A 16,553-nucleotide genomic window follows, 5' to 3' on the forward strand; every position below is an offset into this window, starting at 1 on the left:
TGCTTTAAACGCTTCCCAATTTTGCTGAGATGTATTTCACTTTTTAATTGCACCCCCGTACACTATGTCTCTTTTTTCCATCAAGGCAATACAAGAGCTTCATTAAATTCAATGTTGTTGTTAATTTGCATGCTAATGAGCAGCATTCGTGGCAACATGATTTGAACCTTGGGACTAATCAAGGCAGCTAGCATTTGTTTTGGAAAGCAAAGGTGTAGGTGTATATTTTTCACCGTTTTTTGGGTGGCAGTGTATCTTCAAACTCTTGTGATCCTCGGAATCAACACATGTTGCCAAGGCAACAACTAGAACGGCAGAAAGTGTATTTAAACAGTGAGGTGGCCATGGTAATGGTAATTTGTTAACATGCTTCTGATGGGAAGAATTACATCCATTTCAGGGGAATGTTTTGGATATACAATATGATTACTTATACCTCTTTCAGGTTTTATTGCGTTACCCCATTCTTACCATGCTAGAATAAGTGATCCAAGAGTCGGCCCATTTAGTGATGTGGATGGTTCTTCGCTGTACACAGAAATAAGAGATTTGAATATGTTAGCTCAGGTTTTTTCGCAGTTGTAACAAGCTTATAAAGTGCAACTAAGTAATACAATTATCACTTAGAGCTGCCAAGAAAAGCAAACTGTCTAAAAACAAACATACAATAATAGAAATGTATTTAAATTTTAAGCTGAAATGGCGAAATAAAGATTGAACCATCTAAAATTATTGTAAATGATATGGAAAATATGCCCAGAGTGTTACTTATGCAAGAGCAAACAACTCAACATAAAGCATATAAACAAACAAAATAATTTATGTTGAAGGGACCTCTGAGAGCCGGACACACATTCTGGTTTTCTCTAAATTTGTAGTCACCCCTGAAGAAGGGATAAGGTATCCCAAAATGTATTTGGTTGATATGATTAAGATTGCCAAGGAGGAAAATGAATTCCAGCATGCTTTAGAGAAAGGCCTGGAAGACACGTATTTTGCATTAGAAGAAAAGGGAAATCATGAAGCCTTACATGTGAATGATGAAAACATAGAAAAGTCAATGGACAAAATGGAATAACATTGTCAAAAATGGATTACTGAATGAAAATGGAGTCTCTGTGAATATTTATGGAATTACACTGTGCAACTGGGACAAGGGTATAACTGTGCTCTAAATCTTATGAAGTTACATATGCATGCCATTGTGGCAGGGCGCGAGCCCAGGTTGCACGTAGGAGCAAAACATAGAATAACTTTGAAAAAATTAAGTATAATGAAGGTGTTCATTCTATCATCTATTTGGACACTATCTGCGACAGTGCCACATGGTCATATTTTAATGAACACAGTGGCAGTTCCTATTTATGCCTCTTCTATTTTCCTTCTGTGCTTGCTTTATGAGTCTGCCATCTCTTTTTAGGAAGTTTGAGGTTTTTAAACACATGCAGTAATGTTGACATCATGCCTGCATGTTATGTTTGCTGACATTTATCATTGTGAGGATCTGAGGAGTTTTTTTAATACAAATCATAAAGGTTTTATGCTGCTCAAGAGATATTCTTCTCCAGATTGCAAATTCCGCGTGTTCGGCATCGTGATCTTCACAAAACTTCCACCAGAATTCCAATGGGGCGCCCGAATGATGTGTTCGCGATCGCACACTCTAGCCGGACCATGTAACCAGCTACCAATCCTCGTGGCGCTCGCGAACTGATAGGAGAACTCGTCGGTGAATGCAGGCATCCCGGTAAGTCGCTCCCACGCACGTGAAAACGCATTTAGTGCGTGAACACAAAAAAACTCCGCTCCGTTGTGGAGATCGGAGTTTTTCGGTAACTCTGCGTTCTATGCAGAAGGCAGAGTTTCCAAGAATCCACAAACCTTGCAAGCAGAGTGGAATTTTAGACCAGGGTTACCTGCTATTTCACCAAACCCCATCTGGTAGGTCTATCTTTAGAGGGAGGGGACTGTCAAGAATCTGGGTTCTCTCGCTCCCTCTTGTGGGATTTGTGTCCTGGGATTTTGTTTTGTCACTCGTATTGCCATCACCCAAGACTATTTGTTCCAAAGATCCTAACAAAGTCACGGTGAAAAATCACTACCCTTTACCTTTGATCCTGGTTCTATTTGATCAGGTGTGGAATTTAACCATTTACACCAAGTTGGACCTGTAAGGGGCATACCAGCACATCAGAGTTATTTAAGGAGATGAATGAAAGACAGACTATTGAACTTAGTTCAGCCTCTTTGAATACCTAGTAATGCCGTTCGGACCCTGTAAGGCCCCAGAGGCATTCCAGTTCTTTATTCATGAGCTCCTAAGAGACTTATTGCACATATGTGTCCTTCTGTACATAGATGACATCCTCATTAACTCCCCAAATCTGACTGACCATGTAAGTCATGTTGGGCCATTCTACATGGTATATGTGAAAACAATCTGTTTGTTAAATTTGAAAACTGTACCATCCACACCTCCATAGTAGAATTGTTATTTTCTCTCCCCAGAAGCTATAACTACAAATAGGAAAAAAGTAGCTGCCATCTTGGATTGGTGAGCACCTACCAAACTTAAGGAAATACAGTGCTTCTTGAGTTTCACAGATTTTTAGAGGTGATTCATTACCCATTTTTCTGAAATTATTTCACCCATTAACAGGCTTTTGAAGAAGAAATTACCTCCCCACTGGTCAGAGGAAGCTGATCAAGCCTTTGCCTTGATTAGCAACAAGTTCACATCAGCCCGTGTGCTTAGGCACCCTGATCCTATGCAGAGTTTATTTGGCAAAACAGATGCCTCTCAAGTAGAGGTGGCAGTGAGGTTCTTCTGCAGCAAGATAGTTATACAGGACACATGCACCCCTTAGCTAACCTATTTAAAAAGCTGTTACTCACAGACCAAAAATACATGATTGCTAAGAGAGAGTTCCTCATCATCAAGTTATGTTTTTAAGGAATTGTAACATTACTTAGTAGAAGCTGCTCATACTGTCATGCCATTCACAAATCGTTTAAATCTCTCATTGCTTTAACACTGAGGACAATTTGGTGGCTAATGGTTTTTAGTGAATTTGATTTTATGATAACATATCACCCAGGGGCTCAGGAAACAAAAGCAGATACTTTGTGACGGTGGGATATACCACCCAAGAAACCGACTTCATGCCTCCTCAGAACATCATCTCCCCAAAAACTGTTTTAGGAGTTTGCCAAATAAAAAACTTTCTCAAAAGAGTAAAGCAGGAGGCCCTTCAGATTTACATGGGGGAATAGTTGACTGATAATGGCATTAGAAAACAGGATGGCCTCTTTTACCCTTAAAAGTAATGTATTTCCACCTTTTCCAGAGCTAGTGCAGGAAGCTTAAGTTTGGTGTCTTAATACCTCTCTCACTGGAAATCCAGGCATTTAGAACACCATAGCAAATTTCAAAAAATTGTATTGTTGGCCCCGCCTGCCTAAGAACATACAGAACTATGTTCATTCTTGTCCAACACGCATCCAAACTGACTCCCAACTCAGTATCAGTAGGACTCTTTTATATTCTCCAAGCACCCCATACCTATGGCATAACAGAAGAGTGTATTTTATCACAGTCCTTACCAACTCCAACAAACACACTGTTGTCTGGGTAACTGTAGACCTGTTTTCTACCTCTAAAGAAACTCCTCATGTCAAAGGATGTGTCCTCTCTTTTGCTTCAGCATGTCATGCAGCTTCATGGTCTCCCTTCTGGTATAATTTCTGATAGGAGGGAACAATTGATCTCTAAATTGTGGCAGAGCTTGTGCACCTCGTTGGACATTGATGTTTGACTCTTGGTTGCCTATCACCCACAAACCAATCGGCAGGCAGAGCAAGTTCGATAATAATTGGGACAGATTATTTGATGTTTGTTAGCCACTAATTCCTCAAAATGGGAACAGATACTCCCTTTAGTAAAATGTGCATGCAATAACTCTGCTACTTTCCTATTTCACTGTGTAACAGGAAAGGTTCCGCAAGCTCTACCTGCAGGTCTACCAAGAAGCCCTGAGCAAGTTTCTATCTATCCAGAACAATCCTGATCTCTCATCTCAAGTCCAAAAACACATTAAACAACTGTTACAAGAGTCACAGGAACACATAGAGGTGCAAGCCAAGAAACATCAAAAACAGCAGCCTGGTTACAAAGGAGATCTGCTATGACTCTCCATCAAGATAATTATAATGGAAGGACACTGAAAGCTACAGCCCAGGTATCGGGGTCCTTTCTTTATCCTCAGAGTTATCAACCCAGTGGTTATGAAACTCCACTTGTGATTTTATGGTCATTGCATCCAGTGTTTCATGCTCCTTTGGTTCTACCCTATTGGGTTCAAACTTGTCTTGAGGGCCCCTCTCCTCCAATATGAGTAGATAATCACATACATTCTGAGGTCCATCTCATCTTGTAGGACAAGCAAGTCAAGGGTGTCAATTTGGTGGATTGGAACTAGTACAGGCCGGACGATCATTCATGGGAACCCCCTGCCAATGTCTGCACTCTCCACGTTTTGTGATGGTTTCATGCCTGCTATCCCACCAAGTCTGCCCATCAGCTTGCTCTTTTTTGGAGGGAGCAGTCAAGGATCTAGGCTATCTCAGACCCTCTTTTGTGATTTGTGCTCTGGGACTTCGCTCTGTCCCTCATATTGCCATCCCCCGAGGCAATTCCTTCCAAGGACCCTTTTTGTTCCAATAGATAATTTGCTAGGGCCATTTATTCCAAGGACTTTTTAGGCTACCATACACTATCCCCCAGGCCTTTTGTCTTTTGTCCCTGTTGGTCCAATCCCCCATTAAGGCTGTATTCATTCCCCAGGTCCCTTATTGCCACACTCTACAGAAAAAATCAGTGACACCAACAATCTCTATAGAATTTGGGAATCATGCAGTAGCAGTGGCCATCTTGCTTGAGCGCGGTAAAAATCCTTCGCCCAAACCATGATGAATGGTTTCATTCTTTTTGAAGAGAGTGGCTCTCTCTTCCCATTCTCGCTTGAAAATCTGCGTTCCCTCCTGAAGACCTCCAGCCTGGAAGCCTGATACTCCACCTGGAGTCCCCACAAGCTCCTTACCTGGATGTTGTCCTTTCACGTGGTGAGCTCTTACTGAGAGAGAAAAAGGAGAAAGAGCAGCATTAACATGTTTTAAAGCATTCTGTAGCAAGCTAACAAAAATTAAACAAAGACTAAGATTAGTGCACTAGCTGATGTTTTTTCTTTTCTTTGTGTTTTACTAACATTAAGCATTTCTAAGAATAGAAAGCATGGGACTAACTTTTTGGAGCCATTTTAATATAATGTAGGGAACTATCATGTTTATCCTCTCCTGCTCAGTGTTGAGAAAGAAACTTGGTGATTATTACCAAATTTCAAGCACGTAGGTACTCTTCAAAAGGACAGTCCTGAAGTAAGGGCCAGAAACCCAAGTAGTGGTTAAAGATTATAGACCGTATGTACACAGATATTTGTACAGAATGATTATTTGTGTGTAAGGAGAGGTTCTGTACAGTAACTTTGGGGAAACTAAGGTCTCTCTCTCTTTTGTTGTGAATAAATAACAGGTATACAGCACCAGTCTGAGACGAAAGACCCTTAGCAATCAGATTAAGACAGGTGTTTCTGTAGGAGAATAAAGCAAAAGGGAAAAGACTGAAGTGGAGAGTAAGAAAATGGGCGGGGAACCGGTGGGAGCAGCAGCAAAAGGTCAAGAAAGAGAGCATGAGCAGCAAAAAGGTGGGTAAGAGAGCAGGAAGAGGCCTGAGAAGAGAGTGGTGCGGAAGCAGGAAGAGGAAGAAAAATGCAGCAGGAGAGAAGGGACCTAGAAGAACACAGATCCTGGAGGTGGCCGAAGACCAACAAAGGTAGGTGGAGAGCTGGACCTGGACACCTGTTGACTAAAGACTGGTTGCTGAAGAGGCCTACTGGGCATAAAGAGTGCACCACCACAACATCCTGGGCACAGACTGAGAGCTGATCAGGCCGCATCGGGGTGGGAGCTACCCCTGCTGGGAAAGTGTAGATCTGGCTGAGAACTCCTCGAACTGGGTGGAGCTGCTGTGAGGGGGGGTTTCCTGAGCCGGTTGATCTGGCCTTTTCAGCCCGCAGAGTGATGGTAGGCACATGGAGGCTGCCTGCACGAGATTACAGTTAACCAGGGCTTGATCCAGAGATATCCTGAGGACTGTTGGAGCGCAGGTGGGGAGCCGCTGTGGCCCAGATTCATTACCCCTCCAACTGAAGCAGGCTGGCATCAGGAGCGCAGACACTTTGTGATATTCTTATAACACTGTCCGCTTACCTGGTCCTGGGTGCCACTCAACCCAACCGGGTACTGCACAGCTTGAGGATCACCTGGGGAGGAGGGTATCTGCCACGGTGAGTGTGGCAGTTGGCTGACAAGGTTAATGTGAGGCCCATCCGGGTGGATGGTGGGTGTAGTCCCCCTCTAGCAAGCCACTCGCTGGGTTCTGTGTTGGAGCTCCCAGAGTGGACAAATTGGAGGGGACTTGTGAGTCCAATCTGCCATTCCGCCATGGTCATGAGCAAGGAAAAGGCAGCAAGAGCAGCTGGGCCAAACACCATAACTCAGTATACCATGCCGAGACACCCTACCCAGTGTATAACCAGATAAACGAGGTACTGCATTTTGGGGAGAAGGAGGATCGCTCCGAGCCATCCCGGGGAGAGCTTCTTGCTGCTATTCAGGGAGTCAAAGAAGGCCCTAGAAGACCGAATTGAGACCGCCTTGATTGATGTTAATCTGCTCCGGGTAGATATGTGGAACGTGGCAGGTCACTGCGGCCGAGGGGGTATGTTGCAGATCTGCAGGAAGAGGTGACAACACTCAAGCAACAAGTGCCCCAGATAATGATGGCCATGAGGGCACTGGAGCAAAGGGCTGAAGATGTGGAGGGACATGCAAGATGCAGGAACATTCGTGTGCTGGGAATTCCAAAAGATACATTCCAGGAACACTGGCTTTGCACACAGGTGCATCCCAAGGGCCTTTCTGACCTGTTCACGTATGAGAAGGCTCACAGGGCTCTGGTGCTGCCTCCCACTCTGGTCACAGAGACTTGCGCTATCATTGTGAAGGTGCTAAACTACTGTGACAGAGACTGTGACCTGCACGCTGCCAAAGAGCATCAAGACCTCCAATATGAGAACAATAAAGTCACTATATATCTGGGTTACACCAGACAGGAGTAGGAACTGTGGAAATGCTTCATGGGGGTCAAGCGAAAGCTACGTGATTTACAGCTGCAATATATGTTTCTCTATCTGGCCTAGTTGAAAATCCTAGAGCAGGGCAAGGCCCACATCTTTGAGTCTGTGGAGGAAATTTGGGAGTGGCTTGAGATTTGGAGAGATGGTCTCCTCCTACAGGAGCTACATGGTCTTTAGTAGGGGCTCCCAGCATCGTATTGGTGCCAGTGGGTGACTCCTGGGCTCCGCGCCTCTGCAGGCCTCAATTGCGACGCGCACTGGATATTATTTCGCCCTGGCGGCGAGATGGGAACAATGCCGGGCGGGGGAGGGCGCTCTGGGAGGGAGCTGCACCACTCACCATCTGCCGGCAGTCTCAGCCTTACTCGTCCGGTGCACCCCCTGTGGACGGCGTCTCAGTACGCGCCTCTCCGGCGGGTCTTCAAAATTGAAGCTGGTGCGCACAACGCGGTTGCAGGCCGCAAACTTTCTTCCAATGACGCTCTGTGCTCACATGTCGTAGGAGCCTCGGAGATGAATCGCTGCATGCCGGTTCACCTCCGCCACCGATATTCTGAGCGCGGGGCAATGCTTGAGCCGGATAACTGGTTGGATGTCTGAGGGGAATGGGTCTCACCCTCGGAGCCTCACTAGGTCACGGCCATCTTAGTTAGCTGCAGGCCATGCCCCCGTTTCACAGATTTTTAGAGGTGATTCATTACTCATTTTTCTGAAATTATTACACCTATTACCAGGCTTTTGAAGAAGAAAGTACCTCCCCACTGGTCAGAGGAAGCTGATCAAGTCTTTGCCTAGATTAGCAACAAGTTCACATCAGCACCTGTGCTTAGGCACCCTGATCCTATGCAGAGTTTATTTGGCAAAACAGATGCCTCACAAGTAGAGGTGGCAGTGAGTTTCTTCTGCAGCAAGATAGTTATTCAGGACACATGCACCCCTTAGCTAACCTATTTAAAAAGCTGTTACTCACAGACCAAAAATACATGAATGCTAAGAGAGAGTTCCTCATCATCAAGTTAGGTTTTCAGGAATTGTAACATTACTTAGTAGGAGCTGCTCATACTGTCATGCCATTCACAAATCGTTTAAATCTCTCATTGCTTTAACACCAAGGAAAATTTGGTGGCTAATGGTTTTTAGTGAATTTGATTTTATGATAACATATCACCCAGGGGCTCAGGAAATAAAAGCAGATACCTTGTGACGGTGGGATATACCACCCAAGAAACCGACTTCATGCCTCCTTAGAACATCATCTCCCCAAAAACTGTCCTAGGAGTTTGCCAAATAAAAAACATTCTCAAAAGAGTAAAGCAGGCGGCCCTTCAGATTTACATGGGAGAATAGTTGACTGCTAACGGCATTAGAATACAGGATGGCCTCTTTTACCGTTAAAAGTAATGTATTTCCACCTTTTCCAGAGCTAGTGGAGGAAGCTTAAGTTTGGTGTCTTAATACCTCTCTCACTGGAAATCCAGGCATTTAGAACACCATAGAAATTTCAAAAGATGGTATTGTTGGCCCAGCCTGCCTAAGAACTTACAGAACTATATTCATTCTTGTCCAACACGCATCCAAACTAAGACTCCCAACTCATTATCAGAAGGACTCTTTTATATTCTCCAAGCACCCCATGCCTATGCCATAACAGAAGAGTGGATTTGATCACAGTCCTTACCATTTCCAACAAACACACTGCTGTCTGGGTAACTGTAGACCTGTTTTCTACCTCTAAAGAAACTCCTCATGTCAAAGGATGTGTCCTCTCTTTTGCTTCAGCATGTCATGCAGCTTCATGGTCTCCCTTCTGTTATAATTTCTGATAGTTGGGCACAATTGATCTCTAAATTCTGGCAGAGCTTGCGCACCTTGTTGGACAATGAAGTTTGACTCTTGGTTGCCTATCACCCGCAAACCAATCGGCAGGCAGAGCAAGTTCGAAAATAATTGGGACAGATTATTTGATGTTTGTTAGCCACTAATTCCTCAAAATGGGAACAGATACTCCCTTTAGTAAAATTTGCATGCAATAACTCTGCTACTTTCCTATTTCACTGTGTAACAGGAAAGGTTCCGCAAGCTCTACCTGCAGGTCCACCAAAAAGCCCTGAGCAAGTTTCTATCTATCTATCCAGAACAATCCTGATCTCTCCTCTCAAGTCCACAAACACATTAAACAACTGTTACAAGAGTCAAAGGAACACATGGAGGTGCAAGCCAAGAAACATCAAAAACAGCAGCTTGGTTACAAAGGAGATCTGGTATGACCCTCTATCAAGATCATTACAATTGAAAGACTCTGAAAGCTACAGCCCAGGTATTGGGGTCCTTTGTCTATCCTCAGAGTCATCAACCCAGTGGCAATGAAACTCCACTTGTCTGAGTTTATGGCAATGCATCCAGTGTTTCATGCTCTTTTGGTTTTACCCTATTGGGTTCAAACTTGTCTTGAGGGCCCCTCTCCTCCAATATGAGTAGAAAATCACATACATTCTGGGGTCCATCTCATCTTGTAGGACAAGCAAATCAAGGGTGTCAATTTGGTGGATTGGAACTAGTACAGGTCGGACGATCATTCATGGGAACCCCCTGCCAATGTCTGCACTCTCCACGTTTTGTGATGGTTTCATGCCTGCTATCCCACCAAGTCCGCCCATCAGCTTGCTCTTTTTTGGAGGGAGCAGTCAAGGATCTAGGTTATCTCAGACCCTCTTTTGTGATTTGTGCCCTGGGACTTTGCTCTGTCCCTCATATTGCCATCCCCCGAGGCCATTCCTTACAAGGACCCTTTTTGTTCCAATAGATCATTTGCTAGGGCCTTTTATTCCAAGGACTTTTTATGCTACCATACACTATCCCTCGGGGCCTTTTGTCTTTTGTCCCTGTTGGTCGAATCCCCCATTAAGGCTGTATTAATTCCCCAGGTCCGTTTTTGCCTATTGATTGTCTTAGCCCACTCTCCCTAGAAAAAATCAGTGACACCAACAATCTCTAGAGAATTTGGGTATCATGCAGTAGCAGTGGCCATCTTGCTTGAGCGCGGTAAAAATCCTTCGCCCAAACCATGATGCCCTGAATGGCTTCATTCTTTTTGTAGAGAGTGGCTCTCTCTTCCCATCCTCGCTTGAAAATCTGCGTTCCCACCTGAAGACCTCCAGCCTGGAAGCCTGATACTCCACCTGGAGTCCCCACAAGCTCCTTACCTGGATGATGTCCTTTCACGTGGTGAGCTCTTACTGAGAGAGAAAAAGGAGAAATAGCAGCATTAACATGTTTTTAAGCATTCTGTAGCAAGCTAACAAAAATTAAACAAAGACTAAGATTAGTGCACTAGCTGATGTTTTTTCTTTTCTTCGTGTTTTACTAACATTGAGAATTTCTAAGAATTGAAAGAATGGGACTAACTTTTTGGAGCCATTTTAATATAATGTAGGGAACTATCATGTTTATCCTCTCCTGCTCAGTGTTGAGAAAGAAACTTGGTGATTATTACCAAATTCCAAGCACGGAGGTACTCTTCAAAAGGACAGTCCTGAAGTAAGGGCCAGAAACCCAAGCAGTGGTTAAAAATTATAGACCGTAAGTACACAGATATTTGTACAGAATGATTGTTTGTGTGTAAGGAGAGTTTCTGTATAGTAACTTTGGGGAAACTAAGGTCTCTATCTCTTTTGTTGTGAATCAATAACAGGTATACAGCACCAGTCTGAGACGAAAGACCCTTAGCAATCAGATTAAGACAAGTGTTTCTGTAGGCGAATAAAGCAAAAGGGAAAGGACTGAAGTGGAGAGTAAGCAAAATGGGCGGGGAACCGGTGGGAGCAGCAGCAAAAAGGTCAAGAAAGAGAGCAGGAGCAGCAAAAAGGTGGGTAAGAGAGCAGGAAGAGGCCTGAGAAGAGAGTGGTGCGGAAGCAGGAAGAGGAAGAAAAATGCAGCAGGAGAGAAGGGACCTAGAAGAACACAGATCCTGGAGGTGGCCGAAGGCCAACAAAGGTAGGTGGAGAGCTGGACCTGGACACCTGTTGCCTAAAGACTGGTTGCTGAAGAGGCCTACTGGGCATAAAGAGTGCACCACAACAACATCCTGGGCACAGGCTGAGAGCTGATCAGGCCGCATCGGGGTGGGAGCTACCCCTGCTGGGAAAGTGTAGATCTGGCTGAGAACTCCTCGAACTGGGTGGAGCTGCTGTGAGGGGGGGTTTCCTGAGCAGGTTGATCTGGCCTTTTCAGCCCGCAGAGTGATGGTAGGCACATGGAGGCTGCCTGCTCGAGATTACAGTTAACCAGGGCTTGATCCAGAGATATCCTGAGGACTGTTGGAGCGCAGGTGGGGAGCCGCTGTGGCCCAGATTCATTGCCCCTCCAACTGAAGCAGGCTGGCATCAGGAGCGCAGACACTTTGTGATATTCTTATAACACTGTCCGTTTACCTGGTCCTGGGGGCCACTCAACCCAACCGGGTACTGCACAGCTTGAGGATCACCTGGGGAGGAGGGTATCTGCCACGGTGAGTGTGGCAGTTGGCTGACAAGGTTAATGTGAGGCCCATCCGGGTGGGTGGTGGGTGTTGTCCCCCTCTAGCAGGCCACTCGCTGGGTTCTGTGTTGGAGCTCCCAGAGTGGACAAATTGGAGGGGACTTGTGAGTCCAATCTGCCATGCCGCCATGGTCATGAGCAAGGAAAAGGCAGCAAGAGCAGCTGGGCCAAACACCATAACTCAGTATACCATGCCGAGACACCCTACCCAGTGTATAACCAGATAAACGAGGTACTGCATTTTGGGGAGAAGGAGGATCGCTCTGAGCCATCCCGGGGAGAGCTTCTTGCTGCTATTCAGGGAGTCAAGGAAGGCCCTAGAAGACCGAATTGAGACCGCCTTGATTGATGTTAATCTGCTCCGGGTAGATATGTGGAACGTGGCAGGTCACTGCGGCCGAGGGGGAATGTTGCAGATATGCAGGAAGAGGTGACCACACTTAAGCAACAAGTGGCCCAGATAATGATGGCCATGAGGGCACTGGAGCAAAGGGCTGAAGATGTGGAGGGACATGCAAGATGCAGCAACATTTGTGTGCTGGGAATTCCAAAAGATACATTCCAGGAACACTGGTTTTGCACACAGGTGCATCCCAAGGGCCTTTCTGACCTGTTCACGTATGAGAAGGCTCACAGGGCTCTGGTGCTGCCTCCCACTCTGGTCACAGAGACTTGTGCTATCACTGTGAAGGTGCTAAACTACTGTGACAGAGACTGTGACCTGCACGCTGCCAAAGAGCATCAAGACCTCCAATATGAGAACAATAAAGTCACTATATATCTGGGTTACACCAGACAGGAGTAGGAACTGTGGAAATGCTTCCTGGGGGTCAAGCGAAAGCTACGTGATTTACAGCTGCAATATATGTTTCTCTATCTGGCCTAGTTGAAAATCCTAGAGCAGGGCAAGGCCCACATCTTTGAGTCTGTGGAGGAAATTTGGGAGTGGCTTGAGATTTGGGGAGATGGTCTCCTCCTACAGGAGCTACATGGTCTTTAGTAGGGGCTCCCAGCATCGTATTGGTGCCAGTGGGTGACTCCTGGGCTCCGTGCCTCTGCAGGCCTCAATTGCGACGCGCACTGGATATTATTTCGCCCTGGCGGCGAGATGGGAACAATGCCGGGCGGGGGAGGGCGCTCTGGGAGGGAGCTGCACCACTCACCATCTGCCGGCAGTCTCAGCCTTACTCGTCCGGTGCACCGCCTGTGGACGGCGTCTCAGTACGCGCCTCTCCGGCGGGTCTTCAAAATTGAGGCTGGTGCGCACAACGCGGTTGCAGGCCGCAAACTTTCTTCCGATGACGCTCTGTGCTCCGATGTCGTAGGAGCCTCGGAGATGAATCGCTGCATGCCGGTTCACCTCCGCCACCGATATTCTGAGCGCGGGGCAATGCTTGAGCCGGATAACTGGTTGGATGTCTGAGGGGAATCGGTCTCACCCTCGGAGCCTCACTAGGTCACGGCCATCTTAGTTAGCTGCAGGCCATGCCCCCGTTTCACAGATTTTTAGAGGTGATTCATTACTCATTTTTCTGAAATTATTACACCTATTACCAGGCTTTTGAAGAAGAAAGTACCTCCCCACTGGTCAGAGGAAGCTGATCAAGTCTTTGCCTAGATTAGCAACAAGTTCACATCAGCCCCTGTGCTTAGGCACCCTGATCCTATGCAGAGTTTATTTGGCAAAACAGATGCCTCTCAAGTAGAGGTGGCAGTGAGTTTCTTCTGCAGCAAGATAGTTATACAGGACACATGCACCCCTTAGCTAACCTATTTAAAAAGCTGTTACTCACAGACCAAAAATACATGAATGCTAAGAGAGAGTACCTCATCATCAAGTTAGGTTTTCAGGAATTGTAACATTACTTAGTAGGAGCTGCTCATACTGTCATGCCATTCACAAATCGTTTAAATCTCTCATTGCTTTAACACCAAGGAAAATTTGGTGGCTAATGGTTTTTAGTGAATTTGATTTTATGATAACATATCACCCAGGGGCTCAGGAAATAAAAGCAGATACCTTGTGACGGTGGGATATACCACCCAAGAAACCGACTTCATGCCTCCTTAGAACATCATCTCCCCAAAAACTGTTCTAGGAGTTTGCCAAATAAAAAACATTCTCAAATGAGTAAAGCAGGCGGCCCTTCAGATTTGCATGGGAGAATAGTTGACTGATAACGGCATTAGAATACAGGATGGCCTCTTTTACCGTTAAAAGTAATGTATTTCCACCTTTTCCAGAGCTAGTGGAGGAAGCTTAAGTTTGGTGTCTTAATACCTATCTCACTGGAAATCCAGGCATTTAGAACACCATAGAAATTTCAAAAGATGGTATTGTTGGCCCAGCCTGCCTAAGAACTTACAGAACTATATTCATTCTTGTCCAACACGCATCCAAACTAAGACTCCCAACTCATTATCAGAAGGACTCTTTTATATTCTCCAAGCACCCCATGCCTATGCCATAACAGAAGAGTGGATTTGATCACAGTCCTTACCATTTCCAACACACACACTGCTGTCTGGGTAACTGTAGACCTGTTTTCTACCTCTAAAGAAACTCCTCATGTCAAAGGATGTGTCCTCTCTTTTGCTTCAGCATGTCATGCAGCTTCATGGTCTCCCTTCTGTTATAATTTCTGATAGTTGGGCACAATTGATCTCTAAATTCTGGCAGAGCTTGAGCACCTTGTTGGACAATGAAGTTTGACTCTTGGTTGCCTATCACCCGCAAACCAATCGGCAGGCAGAGCAAGTTCGAAAATAATTGGGACAGATTATTTGATGTTTGTTAGCCACTAATTCCTCAAAATGGGAACAGATACTCCCTTTAGTAAAATTTGCATGCAATAACTCTGCTACTTTCCTATTTCACTGTGTAACAGGAAAGGTTCCGCATGCTCTACCTGCAGGTCCACCAAAAAGCCCTGAGCAAGTTTCTATCTATCCAGAACAATCCTGATCTCTCCTCTCAAGTCCACAAACACATTAAACAACTGTTACAAGAGTCAAAGGAACACATGGGGGTGCAAGCCAAGAAACATCAAAAACAGCAGCTTGGTTACAAAGGAGATCTGGTATGACTCTCTATCAAGATCATTACAATTGAAGGACTCTGAAAGCTACAGCCCAGGTATTGGTGTCCTTTGTCTATCCTCAGAGTCATCAACCCAGTGGCAATGAAACTCCACTTGTCTGAGTTTATGGCAATGCATCCAATGTTTCATGATCCTTTGGTTCTACCCTATTGGGTTCAAACTTGTCTTGAGGGCCCCTCTCCTCCAATATGAGTTGAAAATCACATAAATTCTGGGGTCCATCTCATCTTGTAGGACAAGCATGTCAAGAGTGTCAATTTGGTGGATTGGAACTAGTACAGGTCGGACGATCATTCATGGGAACCCCCTGCCCATGTCTGCACTCTCCACGTTTTGTGATGGTTTCATGCCTGCTATCCCACCAAGTCCGCCCATCAGCTTGCTCTTTTTTGGAGGGAGCAGTCAAGGATCTAGGTTATCTCAGACCCTCTTTTGTGATTTGTGCCCTGGAACTTTGCTCTGTCCCTCATATTGCCATCCCCCGAGGCCATTCCTTACAAGGACCCTTTTTGTTCCAATAGATCATTTGCTAGGGCCTTTTATTCCAAGGACTTTTTAGGCTACCATACACTATCCCTCGGGGCCTTTTGTCTTTTGTCCCTGTTGGTCGAATCCCCCATTAAGGCTGTATTAATTCCCCAGGTCCCTTTTTGCCTATTGATTGTCTTAGCCCACTCTCCCTAGAAAAAATCAGTGACACCAACAATCTCTAGAGAATTTGGGTATCATGCAGTAGCAGTGGCCATCTTGCTTGAGCGCGGTAAAAATCCTTCGCCCAAACCATGATGCCCTGAATGGCTTCATTCTTTTTGTAGAGAGTGGCTCTCTCTTCCCATCCTCGCTTGAAAATCTGCGTTCCCACCTGAAGACCTCCAGCCTGGAAGCCTGATACTCCACCTGGAGTCCCCACAAGCTCCTTACCTGGATGATGTCCTTTCACGTGGTGAGCTCTTACTGAGAGAGAAAAAGGAGAAATAGCAGCATTAACATGTTTTTAAGCATTCTGTAGCAAGCTAACAAAAATTAAACAAAGACTAAGATTAGTGCACTAGCTGATGTTTTTTCTTTTCTTCGTGTTTTACTAACATTGAGAATTTCTAAGAATTGAAAGAATGGGACTAACTTTTTGGAGCCATTTTAATATAATGTAGGGAACTATCATGTTTATCCTCTCCTGCTCAGTGTTGAGAAAGAAACTTGGTGATTATTACCAAATTCCAAGCACGGAGGTACTCTTCAAAAGGACAGTCCTGAAGTAAGGGCCAGAAACCCAAGCAGTGGTTACAAATTATAGACCGTAAGTACACAGATATTTGTACAGAATGATTGTTTGTGTGTAAGGTGAGTTTCTGTATAGTAACTTTGGGGAAACTAAGGTCTCTCTCTCTTTTGTTGTGAATCAATAACAGCTATACAGCACCAGTCTGAGACGAAAGACCCTTAGCAATCAGATTAAGACAAGTGGTTCTGTAGGCGAATAAAGCAAAAGGGAAAGGACTGAAGTGGAGAGTAAGCAAAATGGGCGGGGAACCGGTGGGAGCAGCAGCAAAAAGGTCAAGAAAGAGAGCATGAGCAGCAAAAAGGTGGGTAAGAGAGCAGGAAGGGGCCTGAGAAGAGAGTGGTGCAGAAGCAGGAAGAGGAAGAAAAATGCAGCAGGAGAGAA

General features: G+C 45.3%; 1 long non-coding RNA gene across 1 annotated transcript in view; it reads right to left on the minus strand.

Moving 5' to 3' along the window:
• Positions 1 to 484: 484 nt before the first annotated feature.
• LOC144771518 (uncharacterized) overlaps positions 485 to 16,553 on the minus strand; it is a 50,345-nt gene continuing 34,276 nt past the window's right edge. The window contains exons 3-4 of the long non-coding RNA XR_013599320.1: positions 10,457 to 10,489; positions 485 to 528 (exon numbers count right to left, since the gene is read on the minus strand). This is a non-coding gene — a long non-coding RNA (uncharacterized LOC144771518). The remainder of the gene's footprint in view (positions 529 to 10,456; positions 10,490 to 16,553) is intronic.

The sequence above is a fragment of the Lissotriton helveticus genome, chromosome 8 (assembly GCF_964261635.1).
Source record: "Lissotriton helveticus chromosome 8, aLisHel1.1, whole genome shotgun sequence".
NCBI classification, from domain to species: Eukaryota; Metazoa; Chordata; class Amphibia; order Caudata; family Salamandridae; genus Lissotriton; species Lissotriton helveticus.